The following is a 13,124-nucleotide window of genomic DNA, read 5'->3' as shown; positions in this document are numbered from 1 at the left end:
GACCAAAGGTGCCATTTCTTCTGATAGCAAGAAAGGAACAGGAGCAGCACAGCAGAGTTTTATTTGGCTCCTTGCTACCTCAGCATCACAGTGGCATGTTGGTGTTTCCAGACTGGGCTTCACCGTTGGCTCTTCAGGCCCAGCATTGCCCGATGTAAGCATCTGTGCTGCGGTATTAGCGCGCGAAAAAGCTGTGTTTCAGCTCAGTGCTGCTATAGAAGAAGTGGATTTGGTGAGTCAAGTATCTTCAATCCATCTTACTGCATTAGAGAAACTGTGTTGATCATTCTACTGTAGTGACTAATAACCCGCCATAATCTGCAAATTACCCCAGGGAGCTGGATACCTGGCTCAGCTGTACCAGGCTTCATCTGTGCAAAGACACGGTGGGGTAACCTGATTTGTTAAGGTACATGTGAAGCTTTCCATGAGCAAGAGAGAAAACGGAGCATCATACCTTGTGGACAAGAGGCAGAAGGGGTTAAGGAGATGGGTTGGTGGGTGGCAAAACCAAGTATCCGTGCCTGGGGTGCGAAAAACCTGCCATGGAAAAGGAAGAGGCTGAGACATAAGCTGGATGAAGGACGAAAAGTTAGGAATAAAGAGCTACAGAGGGCCAACTGTATGTCGCCACGTGCTCAAGATGTTTGCGGAAGAGCAGGGAGTTCGGTAGTAAAACTGCTTTTCCTTGTAGGTCCTTGAAGCCCACTGCGCCTGCCGGAGCCTTGAGAGTGAGATGGAGCACAGCTGCCAGACCCAGCCCCCATCCCTCTGCAAGTAGGTGGGCAGCCTGTACACCAGGCTTGAACTGCAATTGGGTGTGGGGTTATGTGCGGACTGTTTTTTGGTGAAATGAAAGCACAGAGTAATGCCTACCTCTGAAGAAAAAACCCCCTGCAATATGATTGCTTGTGAGGTGGGCGTATGGCCATGCGTCTCTATGGATGCTGCTGCTTTTTGGTAGCAGAGATTGCTGACACTATGGGCAGGCACAGTCTGTCCTTCATCTCCATCCCAGATGGATTTTGGCGATCAAAGTTAAGGCGCTCTGCTGCTGTAACACTATTGATGTGAAATGTTTTCTGCTGCAGGGAAGTTAGCTCTCTCCTTTTAATTACAATGTGTGCTAAACTTGAGTTTTCAAGGTTGACATTCCTACCTCTGGCCTGCACGGGATCTAGAGATCACCTAAAGCTCAAGTGAACCTTCAAAGCAGTTCTTTCAGTGTTATTACTTGCTCTCTGCATAGGAAAGATCTCTCTACCGGAAGTTTGCCCATATGCTTCCCATGGGGTAATCAGCCACCCTAATTGTTCTTGCTGATCTATAACATTGACCCAGTGCTGGATCATCAACCACTTCTCTCTTGGTCATAGCCTGGTTATTTTTCCCAGCAATACAGTGAATCATGTCTCTGCTGAAAAAGCCTGCAATAAAATGTGTAAGAAACTGCAAAGCAACCCCTGAAAAATGAGAGCTCTAAGTCATTCCTGGAGGCTGTACCAAAACCTCCTTAATAGAGTATGAGCAGTAGACCTCGGTTTATAGGGAAGGAGCTTGCCAAAACAAGAAGGGCTCCTCGCAGTTCATTTAAGCACAGCATTTGGGTGCTCCCTCAAGGCAGAGTTACCAGCTGAGGTTCAACGTAGGTTGCACCGTGCCTCCAGCCAGCACTGGTTCTCTGATAAGAATATATGTTGACTCACCCTTGGCTCTTCCTTCATTAAGGCTTTTGCTGTTCCTCCAATCTGGTCTTGGCTGGGCCGATGATACTGCAGTTGCCTTCCCCCTCACCCCTAATTAATCTCTTTTGCACAGCATTTTTCTAAAATATTCCTACTTATCCTTTTTTCTGGCATGAGTTTGAAACTCTGCAGATACCACAGAGTGAAATGGGGGACCGTTTCCCAGCAGTTGCTTTGGTCTCATCTCTTGCCTCCTCTGCATGTGCTTTAGTGACAATTACATTTACTGCCTTTGCGGCGCCTCTGCAGATGGTAGGCGTCCTCCCGTGATATCTGCCCATGCCATTTCGCTGCATGGCGTTTTCCAGAACTCACATACCCGCGCGTCCCTTAACCTCTCTTGATTCACAACCAAACTGCAGCGCTGGTCAACAGGGCTAGCCGCAACACCAAGCTGGCATCCGCAAGCTCCGCTACGGCACGCACAGTCAACAGCTCCGCCCCAGCGGGACCCAGAGCCCTCGTTCTCCGTTTCCCTCTCGTGTATTGTGCGGTGTAGTTTATTTTAAATGCTGGGATAGTGCTGCTTCCAGAGAAGTTAATAAGGCTTATTGAGGTTAAAAGGGCTGCGTGTGTCACTCTGGTAATAAGCTAACCTCGCTATGTTAGTAGTAATATTAATGGTGGTGGAGGGCAGTGGGTCTGATGGGTCTGGGGCTGGATGTCAGGTTCGCTCTGGCACACATTTCAGATTTTCATTTTCATTTCATTTTCACGCTTTTCAGGCTGCTCGCTGCATGATGTGTTTTTTCACACTTAAGTTGAGGGAGAATGAGCGCAACGAGAGCTCAACGAGACAGGAGCTGGGAGTGCTACTGACTTCTTTCCTCTTCTTCCTTCTCCTTGAGGACCTGGGGTTGCCTAGCTCAGTGGGGTTGTGGACCCAGGGGAGCTTTCATATCAGTTTTAGGTGCTCAACAGTGGATGAAGATGATATCTGTGCAGCTTAGCTAAACCAGCCCTGTCTCCTTCCAGGCTGCTAACAGCGTTACCTCCGGAAGGCAATTAAAGGCACCTAAATGAACTTCGTGTAGCTAAACACCATCCAAAGAGCCTGTCTCCTTCCACAAATGGACACAACAACTTTACTTGCCTGCTCAAGAACCCTGAGGGGCTTTGTCCTGTTGTGGCAGTGACTTATGGCTCCCAGGAGGCTGCAAGCGCTGCCCAGGAGGCTAGATTTCTTGTGAACCAACTTAAAATTATTCCACAAATGAAGTCTGAGGACTTGTAGAAAGACTTTTTTCCATCAAGTCCCTGGAAGTGCTGTCATGTTTCACTCCAGGAGAAACTGGTTGGAAACTTCTCCAGTGGCAAAAAAAGACAAACTGCAGTTTCCTCTTCCTCCCACCTGAGGCTGCCTGGGTTTCCCTGGGCAGGAGTGATTGATTGAGGTCCACCTTGCTGATAACCATCACTTTTTTCATGTACCTCTTCCCAGCGCTTTCTAAGATAGCCATATCTTAAAGATACTCAAGTCATCTATGTGATGTTATTTCCAAAAGTCACCAAGTCACTGTGTGGCACGGATCATGCTTCTGACCTCTGCAGCATGATCTTTTCAGACAACATTTTCTAAACTGTTGGCTTTTTCAGTCTTAATGTAACCACTCAAAAGGCAAATATTCCAAGGCACAAATCTTATTTGCTGTCATTTTGTTTCGTTTTGTAATAGAGTGATCTGATGACATGTCACTTCTTGGATACTTCCCATAAGAAATAGATGCTTCTTGTTTAGAGAGCCTTTGATTTGGGAGAGCCTTTGTACAGCTGTGCAGGTTTCATGTCTTTGTCACAGTATGTTAGAGCTGTTTACTTCCTTAATTTTTGGCATTTACTAAAGAGGGTTTATGCCATTCTTTTATATGATATTAAATGCTAGTGGTGGTTTTATGAGTATTTCTAGCTCTGTATACACATAAGCACTTTGGGACTTGGCTGGCTGCCATATCCACAGCGAGTGTTCGAGCCACCCTTACCAGCCTGGGGAGCTAGCGCTGATTTCTAGTCATACTCTGGCTTTAAGCAGGATTGGGAATGTATTCAGAGCCTACGCAAATAATATGACTTTACCTGGTGTAGCAATGAGAGATTAATATGTTTGCATCATGTTAGTAAATAAAAGCAGCTTCCCTTAAGGTGCTCAAGCACTTATGGCTAATGACCTGGATCAACCTATGTAGCAAGAGGTTACATGCAGCGGTCACACCAGCGTCTGAGCGTGCGAGACTGCCAGCTAGCAGGCAAAAGCAGCAAATTATGGCACGGTCAAAAGTGTTTCATTTTTCTTTTCACCCAGCTCCACAAAGTGAATGCTGCTGTAAAGAACTCTACCTCCCGCTGCCATCACCTCCTGTCTGAGGAGATAGTGTTCAAGGTGCCCTCATTAGCTGCACTGCAGTTTTTCTGCCGGTGTAGTTAAAGGCCACGCTGCCCTCTGCGGTGGACAGTGCTGGAACACTCAGAGCGTGGGGATAGCACGTGTTGTTGCACTGGGTGATGAGGAGGTGCTGGGAGCTTGTGGGCTCTGCTGACGATGATTTAGCAACCCGTATTTTTCCCTCTCTACTTGTCAAGTTAGGAAACTGTTCCAGCCGGCAGCAATACTCAGGACAGTTCTCACCTGGCATTTCTGGGCACTCCCCTCAAGTAACACTGAAAAGCAAGAATCAGTGTGGTTGTGTATGCCTGTGTGTCTATGCCCATGTATTTTGAGAACGAATTGAGGAAGTATCCTTCAGATATAAACCAGCTCCTGTACCAAATGTTCTCGAATCTCTGCTTCCCTCCTTTTTCTTCTCCCCTGTTGTCCTGGCTCAAGGAATTTTTTATATTTCCAGCTGAGAATTCATGCCTGCCTTTCATTGTGGGGACCTGGGAAGGGGAGCCAAAACTGTAGTGTTCATTGCTTCCCAATAAATGTTAGCTTGGAGGAAGAGCTGAAGGAAACCACAGGGGCGATTTCCCTTAGTTTAATAGTAACTTATCCTTGTCACAGCTCAAATGGTAACTTCTCCATTTCATCAAACCCTTCCCTTCCACTGTGCATCCATCATCTTCTCTGACACTTTCATCTTCATGTCCTTTCCTAAATAAATTTGCTTCTGATCATCTTCTCGTTCACACCTTCATCAGTCTGCTCTGGCAGCAGGTCACCCTGTCCATAGGTGTTGTTAACCACAGGCTTGCAGAAGGGACGTGTCATCTTCCTGGCCTGGGTGTTGAATCAGGATCAATACAGGCACTGTGGTAAGCATGGGAAAAGGACAGGATCTTCAGGCTGTCCCCTTCATGGTACTCTACCATGCAGCTCACACAGGTCTTGTATTTGTCTCCCTGCTTGTATGTGTGCAGCATTATCTTTCAAGATATCTTATACCACCTCAAGCTAAACATAACTGAGATAGATAGACGAAATAATGACGACATAGCATTTGTCCCTGAAATCTTGCAAAATGGACGTTTCCTGCTGCGTTTTAGCATCACCTTGAGAAGAACTCAAACACATTTTCGGTGATAAAATACTGATGTATGTCCGTTTCTTGTATTGTGAATTCCTTTGCAGGTGGAGGGAGGCTTACTGTCCAGTGATGTGCAATGGTGTCTTAATCAGCTGCTGGATCTCTTTTTCATCAGCTATCACGGTAAGCACCTGCTCCGAGTCCACGTTGTACAGTACAGCAGTTTGGTACCTAGCTTGCTGAGCATGAAGAACCTTCTCAACTAAAGAACAGTTTTACCCCGTATGAGTGCAATGTATTTCTCAGAGTCCTTTCTTGATGCTGGAGAGGCGTTTGGCGGCATCACCTTCATCAAATCGCCTATAAGCCTTTCGGCTGGGAGTCGTGGCTCGAAGCGTACAGGCAGGGCTTTATAAGCAACGCAGCCGGAGCTGCAAGAGCAGCTTTGTAGAAGACAGCTGCAACCACAAAGTGAAGAACTTGGAGCTGAATATTCATGCTGAATGCAGCTGGGTAACTCTGAGTACACATTTGCAGGTGCGTCCCAAAGGAGAAGTGTAAAAGACGGTGACAAAGGCACTGTCTCTCCCAGGTTTTATCACCACGCCATAACTTGGAGGCACAGCAGGATGGAGATTAAAACCTCTTTCTGCAGGTTTTCTGTCGATTTGGAAGTTCCCAAGAAGGAACTCTTCTCTCTTGTTTTGTCCAGCTGCTAAGCAACAACTTTACATCACCTGTGCAGCTCTGTGGGTGCAGTCACTCTTTCCCAAGGCTGGGTCTTGTAACATTACTGCCAACCTTCTTAAGTTTCTTCTTTTCCGCTTTGGTCTGCTCCATGCACATAGCTTCTAGAGTCACCCCCCCCGCTTATCGATAGGATGCCAGTTTCATTTTGCTGGTGGCATGCAGGCAGGATAACTGAGGCTCCCTATCAGCTACGTGCTCACTGCTGACTGCAATGCTTCGTGCTTGTGGCCAAAACAATTCCTGGAAAAGGTGCCAGAGCGGCTACAAGCTGTTAGCCTCTGCGTGCTGCTGGGGGTGGCCGTGGCAGCTTGGACAGCTCCGTTAAACATGCACTTCTTCTTAAAATATTGATCTGTGAACTGGTACCAAGCCAACTAAGCTGCTTAGGGAAGAAAGGGTTTCTGTCATGTGAAATAGGCCAATCCATACCTGTCAGTCAAAATGCAGCAGGCAGAAGTAGAAAGTCACTACCTGTGCGGCCTCTCCCTGCCATCACGCAGACTTCTGAAAGGGCAAATCCACTTTCAGAGAGCTTTGCAGAAGGGACTATGCACTTGAACCCTTGCTAGAGCTGAGCTTGCTTGGCTCTTGTCTTACCACACTAGGCTGGGGTGGATGAGCTTGGTTGAACTACAACCAACTGTTGTACCAGGGATTTTCAACTTATTTACTTTCAAACCTCACCTGTTGAAAATCAAATAGCTGAACACAGCTTTAGGTTCTAACTATAAAAACTTGGTTATGGTAAAAACCTGAAAAAGGACAGGGAAGCATAAAGCACAAGTGTTGTCCCTGCCTCCAGTGTGTTTCACAGCAGAAGCTCCCATCTTTCAGGCAATTCCCAACTGAGTGACTGCTTAGTGCTCAGAGGAATGCCTGCTTGATAGGGGTGCGATAGCTCGCCTGGCTGTCAGAATGAACTAGGTCTGAGTATGCGGTGAACCCAGGTCAGCTTAGAACCACAAATCCCTAGAAACCCATAAGTTTTTAACAAAGAGCCCTTTTTGTTTAATGAGCCACTTGAGAGTAACCCTGTGGTTTCCAGTGCAGTTGTGTTGGACCTATAGTTAAAAATCATTCTGATTTATTGCTAGCCCCTTGGGCTCTGCTTGAGAAACATTTCACTAGGAAAAGAGCTACAGAAATGTCAGCAGACAGTGTGTGCACGCCAGAGACTCCCAGCAGCTGTGATTTCAAATCGATTTTATTTTCCCCGCATCTTATCCTTATGCAAGACTTTTACACTTGCAGGGAAACATTTTGATGCAATTAAAAACAAAACAAGGCGAAGGTTTGGGGAGAGGCAAAAGCCAAACGCTTTCTAGTAGAATGAGAGATGAAGAAAGAAAATGGAAGTACGCTGCAAGACGTTTTTGAGGGTGCATTTTCAGTTTGTCTTACACTTGTTTGATGGCATCCATCATCCTACTGTTCTTTAAAGTCTCTGCATCTTTACTTGGATGCAATGCTCTGGTTCCGCCTCCACATCAGAGCTTTATGTACTGTCAGCGACCTGCTGCTTACATAACGGGCTGTACGTGGTGCCATGTGTCTGTGTGAGCTGTGACAGATGTGTTCTGTGTGCTATCTATCTCCTGACTGCTCCAGCACCACCTCTGATACCCTAGAATCGGCAAGGCTGGCGTGAGCATCCTGGCTTATTCACCAAAACTTTCGGTAAAAGGACAAATCAGGTGTTTGCAGTTTCCACCCGGCATCTCAGTAACTCTTAGCAGTAAACCAGAAAGATGTGGGCAGAAGGACAAATGCTCTTCAAGAGAGGTTGAAGGACAAGGAAGAGGTGAATGAGGGGTAGAGGAGGTTTTGGGGAGTGAGGAGTGGAAAAAACTGAGGTCTGGATAGGGAGCAGGATACCCACAAGAAATCCTATCACTTAGCCTCCTTTGAAATCCCTGAAATGTTTTTGCAGAAGAAAGGAGAGGAGGGCTGAAAAAGGACTTTGGCCAAGACACTCTTTACTCAAAGAGCCAAAGAGGTGCCCTGTCTGCTCTATTTGCCTCACGTTTTCCTTTTGCATCACGCTGTCTGCGTCCTCCATCGTTAGCGCCCTGGAGGTTGAGGATAAGCCAAGCATCCCACAATGGTGCAGGGCTGCGCTAGGCTGTCTCTAGCCCCATGCTTTAGTCACTATAGCCAGCAGAGTACTCTGCTTCTCATCCTGCCCTGCTCCTGGTATATTTATTTGTTAAATACAGTGCGTATGCTCCTGGACATGTTCTTGACCCACTTTCTTTGGAGTCCCTGCAGTCTATGCTGTCAGAATAATTGCAGTTTATTTAAATGTTAACAAGCCACACGTGGGAGAGAGCAGTTGTGTGCAACAACAGAGCAATTACAGGGCACGGGTCCCATTTTACCACTTGAACAAATAGCCAAGCTAGAAAAAGGCAAAGACCATTTACGTCTATTAAATGATTCTTTACCCTACCACTCCCAAAGTCCCTGTGTTCCTTTATAGTACTTCTTTGGCGCTATCGCTTAGTGGTGGAGCTGGGGTATAAAATTAGATCCTTCTTTTGCTTTTATGCCACAGAAGTGTTTGCTCAATTCAGAGGAGCTTAATGCTGATTTACACCCACGCAACTGCATGCAAAATCTATCCCTAGTTCTGCTTAAACTGTGTAACAGATGCAGGGGAGACTGAATTCCGTAGACGTCATTACAACTCCAAGAAAACACGCGTTACAAGCTCCAGATCCAGCTTTGATTTAACTTGGGCATAAGTGTAGATGGCTTTTTTCTCTCTGAGGTTTTTCATCATGAAAAAAGCAGCCTGGCAGTAGGATGATGTAAGTTTGTAAATAATCGGCCTTCTCGTCCTTTATCTGTATTAGTCTGGCATCTCGCGTCCACAGGCAGTGGCATTGCACAGAGACACAAGAGCCTCTCCTGCGAAAGGCTAGGAACAGAAAAAGCAAAGGAAGAGTTAAACCCTTTGCTCGGGACATCTTGGCAGGTATCCCTTGTTCTAGCTTAGTCCCTTCTTATCAGGGCCTGTTGCTCCTTTAGGGTCGTGCTGCAGGCTTAGTGATTGCAAATTTTAAAATTACCACATTAGGGCAGCAAGACGGAGTTGTGCAGAAGGAGCCAAAACCAGAGCTGCATCTCAGCTGGGCATGGTTATGTGCCAGAACAGTCTTGTGAAGGCAACTGTCCACGCATATAACTCTTTTTCCAGTTGTCATGGAGGGAATCCTGCCATGTTACACCGCTCAGGTGCTCAGGAGTGTGGAGACTCCTGTTTCATGACAGCTACACCACAGGGCACTGATAGCATCCTACACCAATTCCACCAAGGCAAGTATAGGGTTTCTAGGCTGCTAGAGGAACTGCGGATGAAGCTTCTCACCATCTTTGGAACAACGCTCCAGACCACAGCCAGCACATCCCTGTGTCAGGATTGAATGGTTGAGTGATGTGGAGCCCCTTTTGCGAGGGCCATTCAGGTCCATGTGGCTCCAACTGCCTTGTTCCTCCTTGATGAAGGTTTGTCTTGGAAGAGGACTTGGAAAACTACCGTGGGTTGGAAAAGTAGTAAGACGCAGCTCATTGAGACTCTAGGAGGCAGCAGAAATTGCCGGCTGAGGTATTGCGGGCTTCCTGCAACACAAAATGTTCTTGGATTTCCTGTGTTGAGATGGGAATGCCTAGACAGGTCCCTTCTTGGACTGCAGAACTTGCTACTTCAAAAAAGAGTTAAGGTTTTAAAAGAGGAGGTTATAAATGTGATGGTGCTTGGGTAGAAGGAAAGAGGGTGAAAAGAGAGCAAACGGGTGGTGGCTGTGCTTAGGAGTGATGCTCAGGGATCTGCGCAGATATTGCCACGCAGAAACAATTTTTCAAGGAGCAATTCGCCCGATTTATTCCCTAGCAGTGTTGGTGTCCTCTGCCGAGACTGTGACTTGGGAACCTCCCCAGACCTATGCAGGTGCTCAGCTGAATAGGCTCCTCTGTGTGTTCTGATTCCATGTTTGCTAGGTCTGGTGTGCATGTGTTGGCAGAGAAAAAGTGCTCAGAAGTAAAGAACTGTAGCTTCCCTGTTACTGGGGAGAACAGGATTAGAGTGGTGCTGGTTTTTTACAAATGGACGTGGTGATGCTTTGTGCAAAGTCAGACTACTCTACGTTTCAGTCCCAGATACAGGACCTTCCAGCGAAGAGGAAAAAGCGATGAACTTCCGTGAAGACACGGATTTCGTCTCTTTTGCTTCTAGGGTATTTTAGGTTGTGCAGTAATAAGATCTAGGTTATTAAGTGGTTCCTATTTCTTCCAACTTAATGTGAGGAGAGCTTTCCTCCTGCCTCGCTTCTACGGTTGTGTTAATGGAGCTTTACAAGTATGATTGATAAACTAGCTGTTAAACGTCTGTAGTCTGGAGGATAAAGCAACCTCTAACGGTGTAGGATTAAGGAGACACAGGTGGTAAAAATGCCAGTTATTTTAAACTCTCTTCTCTGTTAGCTGTGAGGACTGTAGGGATGGGAACATCTGGCAGGGAGGGAGCAGAGAGCATCTTGGGGCAGGAAGCTTTCTGTTGGCACAGCTGTATCTGGAAGGGAACACTGGTTTGACCTGGAGGCGTGATGATAATCTGCGGCGGCTCTGTCTGTGGTCCTCCATCTGTCAAAGACAGAGTCCTTCTCCGTTTAGCCTGTACTCATGAGCAAGGCTACTTACCATAATGAAGCAGCTCACTCCATTTAGGCTTTGACTAGGTGTGAGTTATATTTTTACCTGGTTTAGGTTTGAAGAGCCTTTCCTTCAAATTCAGGCGTGCCCAGTTCTAGCCGTGTGCTCTCCCGTGGCGGACATGCTTGTGGGATGTTTGCATCTTGCACTAGACAGTGCGTACGTGAATACACGGACGCATAGCGAGTCAGACGGCCCTTATTTTATTTTTATAGGTGCGAACAGATGTTGCAATCCTCTTGGGGTTAAGTTCCACACTAGCCTGCTAGACAACACTTGCACTTGTAGTCTCAAGAACCAGACCTGCAGAGCTCTCGGTGCAAGCTACTGTTGGACTGTCCTACAGCGATGCTCATCCCCCGTGAGGCTTGGACGCTGGTAAGTCATCATGGGGGTATCTCTTCCACATTTTCACTGCGTATCAGGATCCTGCCTTGTACCCCTATAGAGACCAGGTGTGATTTTCACTCGGCAGGGAGACATCAAAATATCTCTAGACAAAAGTGATTCTGCTCTTGCACTGGTTGTGGGGGAGAATAGCAAATCTTCCTGTGTTCTTTACCTACCGCTATAACATGCAAAATCTGGCTCTGTCAGAGAGATAAAAATCGTTTGGATGTTTTACTGCTACTGTAATGGTGTTATGTCTTCCCTCCCCCGCTCACTAAAAGAAAAAAGCCAAACATTTTTAATTTGCCAGCTTGCAAATGGCTCCTAAATAACACAGTTGTCTTTGGCTCAATCGATCAAAGGGCTCTGCCCGTGAGAACGGTGACACTTTGCAAGCTCACATTAGCTATGCTTGAGAGGAATTGGATGCTTTTTTGCTTGTTTTAAATGGTTCTCTTTCCAGATTGAGGATGAGCCAGATAACTGAATGCATAGGATCGATATTTTGCAGAACTGATAGAAAATTAGCCAGGTTTAATAAACTACATGCGTGGCTTCCTATTGTAGCTGTATAGCAAAAGGAAACTATATTGACTGGATCTGCTTACAATAGCATCTGTAACTCACGCTGTGAAATAAGCCAATTGCGAACATTGTTATGTGAGGCTATGCTGATTAGGCTAGAAAGGGCTCATGCTTAGGACACCTAGGTCCTGTTCTTGCTATTTCACTACATGACATTGACATTCAGGCCAAATTTTCAGCTATGCCCACGAAGTTTGTTTTGCCTTTGTGTTCTGGACTTTTACTTGAGATGCTGAAGGTTTACTCTTCCGTAGCTCCGTGCTTTGCCCTCCTCCCCCGCACACAGGTGAAATTGCCGCCGCCTGCTGGTACTCTAGTCCCCTGAGACAAATCCCAATGGTCTCCCTGGGTTAATTTTTTTGTCTTGTTTCTATTTCTTCGTGATTTCTCTGCATTCTGGGGGATGCCACTGTCATCTGCCATTCTTGGCTGCCAGCGATTATGGCTAAAAAGACCTCTGTGAGCCACTGCAGCAAAGCAATGGAGAGGTAGCATTAGGTAAGACCTAAATCTCGGGTGACTTGATTTTTGCACCTCCAGCTAAATGAGTATTTCTCTAGTATTCTGGTAGAAATTGTAAATGTTTGCCCCTTGCAAATTTTTCCTTTTTATTTTTCCCATAACCCAGTAAGTGAGCAGAGGCATACGGAGCATCCAAACTCACTTTAATTCATCTTCATTTGCTCTGGCTGTAATGGAGAGTGGCCACAGAACTGTCCTTGGAAAGTACTAATGCGAGACCGTAACTGCTGCTTCATCTATTTGCAGTGGAGAAACAGTTACACTTAATTGTACATGGTCTGAACATGCTCTTAAATGTGTGTATCTGCCTACAAAGGCATCTGGCACGCAGAGGTGTGACGGTGCTGATGGAGCCAGATGGCATTGTGAGGACGGACCAGCCCTCCATGCTGCTCTCCCCAAGGGATGCTTAGTGCCAGGCAAGATGGAGGAGCAGAGGTGTTGCCATTTTAGCCGCATCTAGCCAAGGTGCAGCTGGTAGGAGGCTGATGTGAGTCATGAGCTTAGTTCACCGCCTGTCTTAGTGCTAGAAAGAGTCCGTCTTTGGCATAAAAGGACTTCTCCAGGACCAAACTTGCTGCTTATAACCGGAATTCCTGGGGAGAAGGGGTGACTGAGTCCTCTGGGATCCTTCTGACAGACGGTTAAAACTGGAGGGAGCATCAGGCCCTCTAAGCATCTTTTCATGCGCAGTTTAAAGTGACGTCGGGGCTTTACTCTGCAATCCCACTTTAGCAGCTCTGCCGCTGACTTGCGTGGTTTTTACCGCATGCCTGAACCCACCACGGATTTTTTCTGATGATTTGCATGGTATGTTACAGAAACTACATCCGCGGCTTGTATAAATCAGCTCAGCTACCAAAACTTCATCGGAGCAAAATGAGGTTGTGCTGGTGGAGGACCCTGCCCTGATTATTTTTGTTATGCATCTGTAGCTGTTTCTACAGCTTGTTGACTGGGA

The 13,124-nt window shown here is 46.6% G+C and overlaps 1 pseudogene; it reads right to left on the bottom strand.

The window, feature by feature from the left end:
- Window positions 1-4,833: 4,833 nt before the first annotated feature.
- Window positions 4,834-8,015, bottom strand: LOC104052729 (E3 ubiquitin-protein ligase RNF13-like; annotated as a pseudogene).
- Window positions 8,016-13,124: the final 5,109 nt, after the last annotated feature.

The sequence above is a fragment of the Phalacrocorax carbo genome, chromosome 19, assembly GCF_963921805.1.
Source record: "Phalacrocorax carbo chromosome 19, bPhaCar2.1, whole genome shotgun sequence".
Lineage (NCBI taxonomy): Eukaryota > Metazoa > Chordata > Aves > Suliformes > Phalacrocoracidae > Phalacrocorax > Phalacrocorax carbo.
Note: the sequence above shows the minus strand (reverse complement) of the source record. Positions and strands in the feature narration are given on the sequence as shown.